The sequence below is a fragment of the Halichoerus grypus genome, chromosome 9 (assembly GCF_964656455.1).
Source record: "Halichoerus grypus chromosome 9, mHalGry1.hap1.1, whole genome shotgun sequence".
Lineage (NCBI taxonomy): Eukaryota > Metazoa > Chordata > Mammalia > Carnivora > Phocidae > Halichoerus > Halichoerus grypus.
Genome location: NC_135720.1, coordinates 36,579,689 through 36,591,471, shown reverse-complemented (window position 1 = coordinate 36,591,471; position 11,783 = coordinate 36,579,689).

The window sequence follows — 11,783 nt, the reverse complement described above, 5'->3', positions numbered from 1 at the left end:
GAAATCACTCACAAGTTAAAAACACAACTTTAAGCAGTCCCCAAAATGTTGAACATACAGTTTTATCATTTAAATTACTAACATTTAAGTTCTGGCTAAGCATGTTGTTGGTATTGTAGAACACTAAATATTAATTGTCCTTAAGAGGATGTAATTTTAAGAAATCTTGTAAATATTATAATTTTTTATTACCTGATTTAAATTAGTGGCTCTCAAACTTGAGTACTCATGGGCCCTGAGAATGTATTTACATTTCCCTGAGGGAACCACAGACCCCAGTTTGAGAAATACTGGGCTTAAATCTTGATTTCCATTAAAAGCTTCTCATTAATATACTTCATAAAATGTTATACAGCTAAAGTGAATTTGCTTCTTTTAACAGTTGAAGACAGCTATTGTTAGGGATAATGGTGCTTTTGTTCAACTTAATGATAATTGTATGCAAATTTTAGAATTTGCCACAAGCTTACTATTTGTGGTAAACTTGTGGGAGTAGTTATATTTCCTTTTTCTTTTCAGGAAAACTGCCAGTATCAGGAATCACTGTCTGCCTCAAAATTGCAGCTGTGGTTGTCTTCTCAGATTACTAGGAAATTATAGCAAAGTTTGTAGCAAACTTGAAAATTATTATACAGCAAAGGCTTGTTACTAAGAAACACAATTAATGAATAAAGACAGAGGAAAAGAAGGAATAAAAATAAGAGAAAGATCAGGAAATTGTTAAATTAACTAACTGGTCTTATCCTAAAAAAAAGAAATAATAAAATGTTATAAAAATGCTATCTTTGAAGTTCCTCTCTTGAAACTGGGTTTCTTCCAATCTCTCCTGTTCTTTTTAAAAATTTAATCTTTCTGTAGATGATTGTTTATTCATTCATATGGATAAAGCTTGAAGAAAAGTTTTAAGCCAAATAGAAATAGATACATAATATATAATAAATCACTTAAGAATGAATAAGAATTAATAGCTATTAAAACTGAAATGTGGTCAAAAGTAATGTTGTATAGACTTGTAATAGAAGCTACTACTCTACTTCAGTTAAATGAAGTAATGCATAAAAAAATAAATATTTATGAATAATATTAAAATTTACAATATTACTTCTCTCAACCTTCTCATTTGAATGTGTATGTGTTCTTATCCAGAGCTAGACTTCCTTATGTGAAATTTATTAAGTTTGAAAGATATCTATCATCTTTCTTTGTATTCTCTTTTACATATGGACAATTAAGTATTCTAGAAAACCCATTCCACTTCATACAAAGATTTTAAATGTGTTGTGAAGGTTCTGTGACTTAAGGTACAAAGCACTCTAAAATAATATTTAAAACAGAAGAAAATTATGTTTAATATTCTAAGGTTATTCATCATTAAAATAGTGTTTGTTATATGTTTAGGCATAACAGTTGACTTAATTATTTAAAGAAGCTAATTTAGCTTTTAAAATAAGACATTTTTCTCCCTAGTATTATATGCTGAGTCTTCCAATCTTTATCTCCTGACCGTGCTCTCTCAGGATTTGGCTTCGTTAAATTTTAACATCAGTTTTCTTCCCTCTGTCAACACTTTTAAGGCAAAAGTGTTCCTCATGGTATCAAACTGACTTATTTTTTTCACAAACCAAATTTTCCTAGATCTGTTGGTCACTTAAAATTATTGAAAAGTCATGGTGGGCTTTTGGGAAGTAAATGGGAATCTAGTTTCTTCCTGGTCAATCATCAGTTATGATTGGCATTCATGTTTTCTTAAGATAAATCTTTAGACAATTTGTTTTAGACATAGACAATTCTTAAAAAGATAAAAAATTGGGGTTGGTTATGCACACAAAATAGTCAAGTTTCCAAATGTGTAAAATGCACACAGCTTCTAAAATTCAGCAAGTGATTTTCCAGAAAGGCATGCAAAAATAGTAAATGCTTAAAAAATATGTTAATTTTGCTAATCTCAGATTATTATGGGAGTGCCAAAATAAATTTAAGAAAAAAACTTCTTGGGGGCTCCCCTCTGCTTGATAGATAGGATGATGCCTGATTTATGGATTGTTTAGTAAAGCTAACTAGATCTTCAAATTTACTCAGCTGGATAAAAAAGGAAGAAAAGAAAAGAAAAGAAAAGAAAAGAAAACTTCTCTGGCTAAGTTTTGACACCCTAAATTTGGTTGTGTACTGTTCCTTTAAATAATAATTATGTGAACTAATTTATCATATCATTTTATATAGACATATCTTTTAAGATAAATAATAATAATTTATATTTGCATAACATAAAATGTACCAAATAATCTAGCTTTTTTTTTCTTATCTAAATATATTACTATACTATAGAATAAATAGATAACAGGATTTACGGAGCCTCCTGTAACTCTGACCCACACTCAAACATCCTACCCCCTAATTTCTTTAAGGTTAGTTTTAAGCTTATGATTCCTTTTGCTAAATTTTTGAATTAAAAACTTTTTAAAAAGTATGCATAATGAGAATTTTTAATCTATGAGGATTTTAATAAATCTGTAATTATCTTGATAGAAAGTCTAAAAATAACAGTACTGTCATATGATTTGGCATGTCATGATATTGCTTAATTTGAAAAATTGTGAGTGCATTGTATTAGGAAAAAATATATAGACCTTATCTGAGAAAGACTCTTTCATGTGTACTATAAATGCTGAAAAAACACTATAGAAAAATATTTCACTTGGACTTAAAAGTATTAAATGTTTTGAAAAAATGGGTCTGTCAGCAAATTTAAGCTATTTTTTTCATGGTTGGTGGAATGAACTGCAAGGATATCTTCTATTTTAATATTAAATGTGTAGAAAAGTAGTTTAATAAATTATAGTAAGGAGAGTCATGATGAGTCACACCATGAGTCCTTGCCTTGCCTCAGTATGTGAATCACATTAATGAACAATTGTTTAATTATAGAAAGGGGTAATATTCATAGTGTTATCTTAGAGGACCTGATATCAAAATTGGATTTGGTCAGAAAACAACTGTGGTGCAATTGAAACTAAGTTAATGGTAAGCCAAAGTGTTCAGCCAGCAAATGTCAGAGATTTGAGCTCCATCATCATAGACGGCACATTATTAGTATATTAGAATGGAAAATGAAACCCCACAATTTATGCTGGCTGATGGTTGATTGATGAAACTGGAAAATTTGTAATGCGGAAATAAAATAGAGGAAAGGGGAGAGGGAGAAGAGAAAGAAAATATGAAAGAAATTGAGTGTGTGTCTGAGAGAGAGATTCATAGACTTGACACACCTAGTTTTCTTTTATTAAAGTTTCTGTCAGATTTCAGGCATTATGACAAGAGAACACCATTGGGTTGAACCATATAAAATTACTGATGATTTCCCATTTTTTACCAACAAATATGACATTTTCATATGCTTCAATATAATATAAAACACTTACTTGGTCTTTTAATGAGGTTTCAATAGTAGACATTTCCTTACTTTTTCTCATATTATTCATGATAGTTATTTTCACCCCTCTCATATTAGCATTCTACAACCCTGCAGAGATTCTAGGGTTCCAGAGTACTGTTGAAAAAGGAATAGAAATGGAACTTCCTGCAGACAAGAACAAAAGAGGAAAAATAATCCCAGCATTCAACAAATGTTTATTGAACTTTTACAAATGAAACAGAAGAGACACCTTCAGGGAATGTGACCAGAAGTGACCACTATGTAAAATGAAATATCTTCAAAATCCCAGGTTTATCTTTAAATATCATGTGATTTTTGTAGTCTACAATATGTCCATTTTTTTCTATTGTTTTTATGCTCTCAGAGTCTTAGAAAAAAATAATTTCCATGAAAGTATATAAGTGTATCATGTGGTTTCTAAAAATCTCTAGATTACCAGTTCGTTATCAGCCTGGCCAAATTTGAAAAGCATGGGACAACTTCAGAAAATACAAGAGGAAAAAAGGCTTCTGAAGAGCATAGACATTGTGAGTTGGAGTAATTAGAAGGTTGACGGAAGAGATAGAACTTAAGTGTACTTTTAAAGATGAGTGTAATTTAGCTAGAGGTAGAGAGTGAAGTCCAAATAAGAGTGAGAAAAAGTAGGAATCGGTCTGGCATGTGGAAGAAAGCCAGCCAAAGAGATAAAGATGAATGCACACAAGTAAGTGGAAAGATATTACATGTTCTTGGATTAGAAGAGTTAGTACGGTGAAAATGTCCATACTACCTAGAGTGATCTACAGATTCAATGCAGTCCTTACCAAAATTCTAATGGTATTTTTCAAAGAAATAGAAAGAAGTATCCTCAATTTGTGTGGAACCACAAGATACCCTGAATAGCCAAAGCAATCTTAAGAAAGGAGAACAAAGCTGGAGACATCACACTTCCCAATCGAACTATATAACAAAGTTAGAATAACTAAAACTGTAAAGTACTGGCATAAAAATAGGCACATAAATCAATGGAACAGAATAGAGAGCTAAGAAACGAATCCACACATATATAGTCGACTAATGTTTGACAAGGCCCCAGGAACACACAATTGAGAAAGTTTAGTTTCCAAAAAATGATGTTTGGAAAACTGGTTATCCACATGCAAAAGAATTAAGGAATCTTTATCTTATATCACTCAAAAAAATTAACTCAAATTGGATTAAAGACTTAAATGTAAGACCTGAAACTGTAAAATTCCTCAAAGAAAACATAGGGTGTAAACTTGACATTCGTCTTGGCAATGGTTTTTTGAATTTGACACCAAAAGCATGGGAAACAAAGCAAAAATAGACAAGTGGGTCTACATCAAACTTGGAAACACTTCTGCATAGCAATGGAAACAACCAGCAGAGTAAAAAGTAAATCTACAGAATGGGAGAAAATACTTGCAAACTGTATATCTGAAAAGGACTTAGTACCCAAAATATGGAAAGAGCTCATACAACTCAATAGAAAAAAGCAAATAATCCAATTATAAGTGGGCAAATGTCTTCTTTTTTTTTTTTTAACATATAATGTATTATTTGTTTCAGAGGTACAGGTCTGTGATTCATCAGTCTTACACAATTCACAGCGCTCACCATAGCACATACCCTCCCCAATGTCTATCACCCAGCCACACTATCCCTCCCACCCCCCACCACTCCAGCAACCCTCAGTTTGTTTCCTGAGATTAAGAATTCCTCATATCAGTGAGATCATATGATACATGTCTTTCTCTGATTGATTTATTTCACTTAGCATAATACCCTCTAGTTCCATCCACGTTGTTGCAAATGGCAAGATTTTGTGGGGTATTTTGGTGGCTGCATAATATTCCATTGTATATATATACCACCTCTTCTTTATTCATTCATCTGTTGATGGACAGTAGGAAGGGAAAAATGAAAGGGGGGAAATCGGAGGGGGAGACGAATCATGAGAGACTATGGACTCTGAGAAACAAACTGAGGGTTCTAGAGGGGCGGGGGGTGGAGGGATGGGTTAGCCTGGTGATGGGTATTAAAGAGGGCACGTATTGAATGGAGCACTGGGTGTTATACGCAAACAATGAATCATGGAACACTACATCAAAAACTAATGTAATGTATGGTGATTAACATAACATAATAAAATAAAATTTAAATAAATAAATAAATAAATAAATAAATAAATAAACAAGCAAAGTGGGCAAATGGCCTGAATAGACATTTTTACAAAAAAGATGTAGACATGGCCAAGAGGTACATGAGAAGGTGCTCAAGTTTGCTAATTAAAACCACAAGAAGATATTACACGAGTTAGGATAGCTTTTACCAAAAAGACAAAAGATAACAAATGTCAGTGAGGATTTGGAGAAAAGAGAACACTTCTACCCTGTTGGTGGGGATATAAATCGGTATTTGTACCATTATGCCATTATGGAAAAGTACAGTGGTTCCTCAAAAAATTAAAAATAGAACTACCATATGATCCAACAGTCACAATCCTGGGCATATATCTGAAAGAAATGAAATCAGTATTTCCAAGAGCAATATAGGAAATTCTGTCATTTGTGACAATATGAATGAAACTGGAGGGCATTATGTTAAGTGAAATAAGCCAGACAAAGAAAGACAAATGCTGTATAGTAACATTTATAAGTGGAATCTAAAATAATTTTTTAAGTTTCATAGAAACAGAGAATAAAATGGTAGTTGCCTAGCTGGAGGAAGGGAGAAATGGGGAAATGTAGGTATGTAAGTCAGCAGATACAACTTTAAGTTGTAAGAATAACTTTTGAGGATCTAATGTACAGCATGGTAACTTTAGTTAATAATATGGTATTGTACACTTGGAAGTTTCTAAAAGTAGATCTTAAGTGTTCTCACCACACACACACATACACACAGAAATATGCAGACACACACAGAGCTATGTGAGATGTGATGGATGTTTTAATTATTTTAATCTTGGTAATCATTTCATAATGTACATGTATATCAAATCATCATGTTGTACACTTTAAGTATATACAATTTTATTTGTCAATTACTTCTCAATAAAGTTAAAAAAAGAAGAGTACAACACACAAAGTGGATTTTTCCTCAAATGTATCTGGCCTACCCATCTTTTAAGGGATTCTGGGTTTACAAACTGGATCAAGTCATGAAACTGGATTAAGGCGATACAACTCTCCATTTTGATGAACTGAAGACAGGCTTTATATTTATTCCTAGAGTTTCAATGATCAATTAACTACTGCCAACGATCCCTGTAGTTGAAATTTTTCTGAGTACTGATCTAGCCATGAAGATTATTATGATAACCAACTCACCTTGTCTCTGATGATTAAAAGACACTTCTAAGTTTTTGCCACTCTTGGATCCCATTACTTCCATTAAAATCTACTTAAATTGTATATGTAACAGTTCATTCTCTGCCTTTATCCAGAGGGTAGCGAGTAAAATGCTTTCAATAATGGCTGTGCTTCTCTCACTCTGGATTTTGCAATTCCTTGATAATAACAAAATCCCTTGGGGTGGGGATGGGAGGATAAAGAATGCATTAAGGAGATTGATGATAAAATACCAGTCAATACATAAATCTATATAACCGTCTTCTTTACCATTATCCAAGGCTTGCTTTGATGCCAAAGCTATATTCTTGTGCACATGCATGTGTTTATATGTAAACTTCTACTAAAAACTGTCTTAAAAAGAAGTGCCTATTCTTATATACATTGTACATTGTTTGAGAATAGGTGCCATCTTTTCATCTCTTTTGGTGGCTGTATTCCAAATTTCAGTGCTATTAAAATAGAAAGAACAAAAATAGGTGAAATTTGAAGTATAACATCATGCTCAAAAGCATGGTTTTCATTAGATATATTTTTGTTGTTTATTTTGGAATCTTTGATTCATAGCCTATTATTAAGGAAGGCTACTCTGATTATCAATCATTTGGATTTGTTTAAGTAGAACAGTAACTTTAGCATATTCATTCTTTTTTTTTTTTTTACTCTGAAGGAGCCTAGCATATATTTATTTTCCTTTAAGAAAATTAAAATGTGCTGAATCCCCAAGATGTCTTTTACTTTATATATCATTGTTAGTACTTTACAAGTATTTATATGCCATTTGACTTGAGTGGAATAGCAATATGAATACATTTGTGATATATGCTATTCTTGATTTCACCCATAATTCTTTGGTTGACTTAGAGCCTAAATTGCCAGTAACTCTAAGATACCTTTCTCATCCCTGCAGTTTTTACTCATGGAGAGTGTAGCATAGAGGACAAATTGGGAACAAAAATTGGAATTGAAAGGAATATAGACAGTTGGCACACAAGCAATTACATTGTGGCCTAACCACTAATAATGGCAATAAATAATAGCTGTGGAAGCCCTTTTCAGACCTAGCAGGTAGGAAAAGGGAGAAATGAAATAAGAGAGAAATTGCATCAAGAAAGCAGGAGAAGCAAAAGGAATAGTAGGATGAAAAGGAGGAGAAAAGTAGAGGTTTAGTAATGAGGGAAGGCATGACAGTAGGTTTCTGAGTCAACTATCCAACCTCTTTCAGATCAGTGGGTCCTTCTGAGGGAGAGCTAGGTTGAGATTTAAGTAATAAAGTATATGCCTGACTACAATCTCCTAATAATCTTTGCCATCTCTTCAATCCCCGTGTGCATTTAGCTCCCTCTATTGGATTGGTATTGTTTACACACAAGTGTTATTTGCTCTTTGAAAACACAGCCAAAATTTCCTTCTAATATTTTACATTCAAAAGATGAGGAAAATATTCTCTTCTTAGTGTTTCTACATTTGTATAAATCTTCTAAGCGGTGACCAAGATGAATTGTTTGCACAACTCAAGACTTTTCCTCCAGGTCTTTGTTCTAGTAAAGAAATTTAAGTATTTCCTATCTTTACCACACTGACTCTCTCACACCAAGTATTCAAAATTGCAACCACATTAAGGGAATAGTTTGGAAATTTTCCTATTACAAGGCAATCACAATAATTTTCAGTAACCACTAGACCTCTTGTGATTTTATGATTTTAATGTAATAACAAAGCTCTCATTCCCAAATGGGTGAAAGGTACACATTTTTCTAATAGCTTAAGTCGTATCTGGAGATAAAACATAAGGACTGGGAACTCCAGAGTTTTGGAAGATTTTGGAGCAGCCAAAATAATTATAATATATTTATCTATGAGTGCTTGATAATGTGCAATATATGATGCTGGAGCTGTATGCCTTGTTTATTATTTTGTGAAGTCTCTCAAGAAATTTTTTATTAGTTTACTGATTTTAGAAAAAAAATCCTGAAAAAAATCGACTTGTAATTTCATTTTTATGATATTTACAAACTTTGCTCACTATTTGCTTTTCTTAAACAGCACACTTGATTTCTTAAACTGGAGTGTGGATTAGAGAGATTCCAAAGATTGGAATTGACTCAGTCATAAGATTTCTAGGATGCCCCCAAATTTGAATGTACCTTGGACTGCCTTGTGTTGTCTATAGTGGAATAAATTGATGGATGAACCCTGAAGTTTCCCCCAAGGCCAGTGTTTATCTTATTAGGAATGACACAGGTCTACTATATGTTGACCCTTCCATGACTCTCATAATTCATATCTCTGGGAATTTCCTAGATCTTAGGTGTGCATAGGACTTTATATAAAATTTTGACTCTTATGTAAATTATATATTTTTCCTATGTATCATTTATTTTGCAGCATACTATAGCATATTAAAAATGGAAGATCTTATATTGGAAGGCACTTAATGCCTTTATGTTACTCAGGTATCATGTGGCTATAAGAAAAGAAGACTTTCTCAGGCTACATTTAGTAAATGAGATTTATGGTAGAAAACCAAGGGAACATCATGAAATCCAAATGGAGAGAAGTTGAGCTAGCCAAAAATGATTCTGTAATGATGGACTGTTATGTTGTTCGAGAACCGAAGATGCTAATCTCTTGATTTCTTTCTTTCTGGGACCACATGACTCTTCATCTATGTGGACATCTATTTCATGCCTCTCTGTTCACAGAGCTAATTTTACTGCATTCATATGGTCTTGTGTAGCTGCCCTAAAATCTTCCCCAAGCCTCTCTAACCTTCCATGCCTGGCACCCATCACTAAGTTAATATGGTTTCTATGTACTGCTTTTACATTCCTAAGAGAAAGAATATGGTTACCTCAGCTTACGTCATGTACACGTGCAGGCTTAATCAAGGAACTTGGCTTTGAGTCTAGAACAGGGATATTTCAATATCTACTTAGTGGAAAGTTGGTATCAGACTCTCCAAAAGGGGTGTGAAGAAGACATCAATGGCAGATTCAATATTTCTCCTTCCATGTATAAACAATTCTTTTAAAAAAAGAGACAGATGAGGCTAATTCTACCACTGAAAGTTAAATTGAAAATTAAGACATTGCTTTCAATAATATTCAATATAAATTCATTTGAGTAGATGCCAGAAAATATATCAATTTAGTAAAAGAAACCTGCCAAGCTTATTTTCTTTTCCACAGTACTCTGAGATTTCTAAAATATGGGAGTTTTGAGAACAGCTTTCTTACCTATAATATAGATATATAGATATAATATAGATAGCCCATGAATTAAATTCTACTATCATTTCCACTTCTAGTTAAATAAGAGTATAACAATAGAGAGTTATGCTATAACTATATATTTTGAGTTCTCTTGACACCATTTGTGGAGCTGGAGAAGATTTAAACCATTTTACAGTCTGTATTAAGTTTCAGAACTTGCATACACACAAATATTCATTCAATTTCATAGAGAAAATTTAGAGCCAATAATAACTTTGGTATTTATTAAAAGCAGGTCACCCTTTTAATGGTGAAATGTCTTGTGCTAAAAGCAGGAATAGTTCTCTTTACTAGATTTGTTAAGGAAGGCTCAAAGAATACAGGAGTGTTTCTTGGGAGGGATAATTTATAGCACTCAAAATATCCATGAAACCAAATATTGCCATTATGTTTTCTAAAAGGACAGGTATACTGATTAGAGAGCACCTTTATATAAATGAACTATCTGTTAATGTTGAAAAGTACAGGAATTATTTTGTGTTGTTATGACCAAGTTCTGTCTTAGAGACAATGCTAAATTATTAAAAATAATGTCCATTAATCACTGGGCATATTAAAATACTTACCTTTTCTACATTTTTTGTCTGCTGATTACTTCTACTAAATTCAATCTCTAACATTCTTCATTGCCTAAATAATTGTCCTCATATCTTCCTTTTCAAAACGCTCTGTTAAAGGAAGGAGGAAAAGAAGAATGAATTAACAATCATGGTGTAACTATTAAATAAGCCAAGTGCTTTCCACAAGTAAGCATATTTAATCCTTACAACAATGTACTACAGATATTATTATCTTATCTACAGAAGAAAATTAAGCATCAGAGAGACTAGATAAATTGTCCAAAATCAAATAGCTAGTAAATGTCAGAAACTGAAGTTTTTTTTTTTAACTCCCTATATCCTATGTCAATAATTTCTCATTTCTTGTCATGTCAAGTTGAATCTGCTCAGCCTAGCTTTCACAATCATCTGTTATCTGGTATCTCCTTGGTTAATCAGCCTTCCTTTTCACTGCTCTCCAGCATGAAGGTTCTTCAGTCGTCAATCTGTTTCCACCTCCAGGCCTTTATTTTATTCAATCTAGAGCTAGAAGGCTCAAACCCTCTTTTATATCAATCCAAATCCTAAATACTCCATGACAATCCCTTCCCTTATTATAAATAACATTCCCTGATCTTTTTTGAATTTACTTTATTGTCTGCCTGCTGTTTTTCCATGTCTCTCTTCTCTTATTGTGGTCTAACAACACCCCTCCAGGCTTACCAGCCTGTCTTCTTTTCCTCTTTAGCATCCACATATTACTCTGTTTCTCACTACCTGATCTGAAAATGGGCTGCTTTTCTTCTAGATCCTTTAGATACTACATAATTAGTAACCATATGGCCATACTGTTGTGCACAGGGCAGGGTGCAGAAGTGTATATAAGCTAATAGGATTGATATAGCACCTGCTTTTACGAATGTTTTAATTCTCTGAAGAAACAAAATGTGCAGTTTCTATGTATGTAAAATATACATAAAATCCAACATGAAGGCAGACTTTTATCTAAGTGTGAAAGTATAAAGGAGAACTTTGTTGTTTTTCCTGTTACACACACACACACACACACACACACACACACACACACACAAAATTATGCTCCTTTATATCAAAATGGATAGTAGAAAGGAAAGAGGAAGGAAAAGAGAGATCTTACACTTTGCAGAGTACATATCTTTCAATA